The sequence below is a fragment of the Entelurus aequoreus genome, linkage group LG11, assembly GCF_033978785.1.
Source record: "Entelurus aequoreus isolate RoL-2023_Sb linkage group LG11, RoL_Eaeq_v1.1, whole genome shotgun sequence".
Classification (NCBI taxonomy): Eukaryota; Metazoa; Chordata; class Actinopteri; order Syngnathiformes; family Syngnathidae; genus Entelurus; species Entelurus aequoreus.
In genome coordinates, this window is record NC_084741.1 from 17,755,896 (window position 1) to 17,760,895 (window position 5,000).

The 5,000-nt window shown below is 43.1% G+C and overlaps 1 protein-coding gene and 1 long non-coding RNA gene across 2 annotated transcripts in view; one reads left to right on the top strand and one right to left on the bottom strand.

Moving 5' to 3' along the window:
• The window catches only part of LOC133660591 (uncharacterized), an 18,216-nt gene extending 13,457 nt beyond the window's left edge, over positions 1 to 4,759 (bottom strand). Inside the window, exon 1 of the long non-coding RNA XR_009827836.1 lies at positions 4,516 to 4,759. This is a non-coding gene — a long non-coding RNA (uncharacterized LOC133660591). The remainder of the gene's footprint in view (positions 1 to 4,515) is intronic.
• Positions 4,651 to 5,000, top strand: part of LOC133660590 (5-hydroxytryptamine receptor 1B) — a 9,555-nt gene continuing 9,205 nt past the window's right edge. The window contains exon 1 of the mRNA XM_062064145.1: positions 4,651 to 4,745. The gene's annotated coding sequence lies outside the window, so the exon portion shown is untranslated. The remainder of the gene's footprint in view (positions 4,746 to 5,000) is intronic.

Below are 5,000 nucleotides of genomic sequence, written 5' to 3' on the forward strand. Positions count from 1 at the left end.
GTGTAAGATGTGTGGCTGCTGAGGTAGTACGCCTTGCTGTCACTTACATGAGTAAGCTGAAACTGCATTCTGCATGTGGTCGAGCAGGTACGCTGTTTGGGCAGGCTGTAGAGGGCGCCAAAAGCAGTGTCATCACACCCTGATATTCGGGAGTCTCCCGGGAAAAATGAGAGGATTGGCAAGTATGACGCTATCAAGTGCCATTTATTCACAACTCGCGGGCCGCACTAACATCAAATTTCCACATTAAAGTGCGTGCCGGTGCGTGTGTCGGAGACCCCTGGTTAACATAGCACAAAGCGTTTAAGCTTTGTATGCGGTGTTTTTCATTTTAATTTTTTTTGTGGCTCCCATTACTTTCTTTAATTTGTGAAACTTGCCAAAATGGCTCTTTGAGTGGTAAAGGTTGCCGACCCCTGGGGCAGAGCAACCGTGCCAGAAACCTGAGGGTTGCAGGTTCGCTCCCCGCCTCTTACCATCCAAAAAATCGCTGCCGTTGTGTCCTTGGGCGGGACACTTCACCCTTGCCCCCGGTGCCACTCACACCGGTGAATTGAAGGATGATTGATAGGTGGTGGTCGGAGGGGCCGTTGGCGCAAATTGCAGCCACGCTTCCGTCAGTCTACCCCAGGGCAGCTGTGGCTATGAAAGTAGCTTACCACCACCAGGTGTGAATGAATGATGGCTTCTACATGTAAAGCGACTTTGGGTACTTAGAAAAGCGCTATATAAATCCCAGGTATTATTATTATTATTTATTTATTTCATGAATGAATGTAGTTAGTTGTAGAACTGGCACCCAACGTTATTAAAAAAGAGAATCGTATTGAATCGAGAACTGATTCTGAATCGAATCGGTACCCCCAAGAATGGAATCGAATCGCGTGGCACCCAAAGATTCACAGCCCTACCAGGTAGTAATATATAACATAACATAAACATAACATAACATAAATATATAACATCTTGAGTTTGACACCTGTGCAAACTACCGTATTTTCCGGACTATAAGGCTCACTTAAAATCCTTTTTTTCCCCCCTCAAAACTCGACAGTGCGCCTTATAACCGAGTGCGCCTAATGTATGGAATAATTCTGTTTTTGCTTACCGACCTCGAAGCTACTTTATTTGGTACATGGTGTAATGATAAGTGTGACCAGTAGATGGCAGTCAAACATAAGAGATACGTGTAGACATGCAATATGACTCAAGTAAACAACACCAACATTTAAAATGTTCCATTGAAAATATAGAACATTACACACGGCGCTCAAAAACCTATCAAAATGTTTTAGTAGGACTTTGGTAAGCAATGAAGCCACACCGCTTGATGTGCTTCAACATAGGAGTATTATTATGGTGTGTGTATAAGGTAAGACATATCTGGCGTTTTGTTTCGCAATATTATGCAAACGCAACTTTTCTTACCTTCGGGTACCTGCTGATCTGTATTTGGGATCTGCATAAGTCCTGAAAAATTGCGCGTCTCCGCCTTTGTAGTCTGTGCCGACCCCATTCTTTTTCTCTATCTTCTTGTTATGGGACATTCATCCTCCGCTGTTGCCATTTCTAATATAAAGTAGTGTAAAGTTCTTACTTATATCTGTCAGTAAACTCGCCATGAAAGCGCTAAAACATACCGGTGTAGTGAGTTTACATTATTCACCCAAGGAACTTTAGTTATTAGAGTTCCGGTCGGACGTTTTTTTACGGGACAAACTTCCGATGTTGTTGTTTCCGGATGAGGAGATGCTGCTACGTTATTGATTGAAGTAAAGTCTGAATGTCATTAAAACAGTTAGCGCCATCTTTTGACACTTCTTCCACTCCCGTCCTTGCACGCTACACCGCTACAACAAAGACGCTGCCGAAGGTGAGCCACGTAAATAAGACCGCCCACAAAACGGCGCATCCGGAAGCGACTGTCAGAAAGCGGCTTGAAGATGATCTGTAAAACATCATCTATGCAACATTTTGACCAAAGAACCACCATTACATGTTATGTAGACCACAAGGAAGTCTTTTACATTTACAAAAATAATAATAATGACTCCTTTAATGGGCCCTGTAATCCGGTGCGCCTTATATATGAAAAAAGATTGAAAATAGACCATTCATCGGCAGTGCGCCTTATAATCCGGTGCGCCTTATAAATGAAAACAGATCGCAAACAGACTATTCATTAGCTGTGCGCTTTATATATGAAAAAAGATCTAAAATGGACCATTCATCGGCAGTGCGCCTTATAACCCGGCGCGCTTTATATATATGAAAAAAGATCAAAAATAGACCATTCATCGGCAGTGCGCTTTATAATCCGGTGCGCCTTATAAATGAAAAAAGATCGCAAACAGACTATTCATTAGCAGTGTGATTTATAATCCGGCGCGCTTTATATATGAAAAAAGATCTAAAATGGACCATTCATCGGCAGTGCGCCTTATAGTCCGGTGCGCCTTGTATATGAAAAAAGCTCAAAAGTAGACCGTTCATCGGCAGTGCGCCTTATAGTCCGGTGCGCCTTATATATGAAAAAAAGATCGAAAATAGACCGTTCATCGGCAGTGCGCTTTATAATCCGGTGCGCTTTATAAATGAAAAAAGATCGCAAACAGACTATTCATTAGCAGTGCGCCTTATAATCCGGCGCGCTTTATATATGAAAAAATATCTAAAATAGACCATTCACCGGCAGTGCGCTTTATAATCCGGTGCGCCTTATATATGAAAAAAGATCAAAAGTAGACCATTCATCGGCAGTGTGCCTTATGATCCGGTGCGCTTTTATATGAAAAAAGATCGAAAATAGACCATTCATCGGCAGTGCGCTTTATATATGAAAAAAGATCGAAAATAGACCATTCATCGGCAGTGCACTTTATAATCTGGCGCGCTTTATATATGAAAAAAGATCGAACATAGACCATTCATCGGCAGTGCGCCTTATAATCCGGTGCGCCTTATATATGAAAAAAGATCGAAAATGGACCATTCATCGGCAGTGCGCTTTATAATCCGGTGCGCTTTATACATGAACAACGATCAAAAATAGACTATTCATTGGCAGTGCGCTTTATAATCCGGTGCGCTTTATACAGTATATGAAAAAAGATCGAAAATAGACCATTCATCGGCAGTGCGCCTTATAATCCGGTGCGCTTTATACTTGAACAACGATCTAAAATAGACTATTCATTGGCAGTGCGCTCTATAATCCGGTGCGCTTTATATATGAAAAAAGATCGAAAATAGACCATTCATCGGCAGTGCGCCTTATAGTCCGGTGCGCCTTATAGTCCGGTGCGTCTTATATATGAAAAAAGATCGAAAATAGACCATTCATCGGCAGTGCGCCTTATAATCCGGCGCGCTTTATATATGAACAACGATCAAAAATAGACTATTCATTGGCAGTGCGCTTTATAATCCGGTGCGCTTTATACAGTATATGAAAAAAGATCGAAAATAGACCATTCATCGGCAGTGCGCCTTATAATCCGGTGCACCTTATACATGAACAACGATCAAAAATAGACTATTCATTGGCAGTGCGCTTTATAATCCGGTGCGCTTTATACAGTATATGAAAAAAGATTGAAAATAGACCATTCATCGGCAGTGCGCCTTATAATCCGGTGCGCTTTATACTTGAACAACGATCTAAAATACACTATTCATTGGCAGTGCGCTTTATAATCCGGTGCGCCTTATATATGAAAAAAGATCGAAAATAGACCATTCATCGGCAGTGCGCCTTATAATCCGGCACGCTTTATATATGAAAAAAGATCAAACATAGACCATTCATCGGCAGTGCGCCTTATAATCCGGTGCGCCTTATATATGAAAAAAGATCGAAAATGGACCATTCATCGGCAGTGCGCCTTATAATCCGGTGCGCCTTATACATGAACAACGATCAAAAATAGACTATTCATTGGCAGTGCGCTTTATAATCCGGTGTGCCTTATGCAGTATATGAAAAAAGATGTAAAATAGACCATTCATTGGCAGTGCGCCTTATAAATCCGGTGCGCTTTATATATGACAAAAGATCGAAAATAGACCATTCATCGGCAGTGCGCCTTATAATCCGGTGCGCCTTATATATGAAAAAAGATCGAAAATAGACCATTCATCGGCAGTGCGCCTTATAATCCGGTGCGCCTTATATATGAAAAAAGATCGAAAATAGACCATTCATCGGCAGTGCGCCTTATAATCCGGCGCGCTTTATATATGAAAAAAGATCGAACATAGATATAAAATGATAAATGGGCTATACTTGTATAGCGCTTTTCTACCTTCACGGTACTCAAAGCGCTTTGACAGTATTTCCACATTTACCCATTCACACACACATTCACACGCAGTGCGCCTTATAATCCGGCGCGCCATATGGTGCGGAAAATATGGTAATTGATAGAGTACTCCATGACTAAAATAATGGACGGCTGCAGCCCTGGAATGGTAACAACTCAAGATGGTCAACTTTTGTGTGAGCAGTAAACGCACCCTCCTCACGGTCCTCAGCCGCCGGCCAGCATCAGAGGGTGGGGGCTTTGCTGTCATCATCGTCAGCCAATGGAGGGTCCAGGAGGGGTGGACCGGAGCGCGTGCATCCTCCTCCTCCTCCTCCAGTCTGGACCGCGCGTCTTCACTGCGGGACGTGCCTTCCCATCATGGAGGAGAGGCGCAGGCTTTGAAGTGGGCGGACGCTGCCTTCATGGACGCCAGCCTTTCCAGTGAGTATACAGTCAAATACTTTTCTAGTGTTATCAGGACCACTCCCGGGGGGTAAGAAAGGAGCCTTTGCCCAAATAACGACGCTCACTTTAGAAAAATGTCTTTGGCATCTTCACCATAACGCTGATGTGGGTGAAGAAAAGTACATTGGGAATGGATTCCACGCGTGTTGGTTGGAGTGGGATTGTTGGTGTGGAGTTGTCCTTCCACCCCGGGGATGATTAGCTGGATATGATGCGAGCTTTCTGCATGAG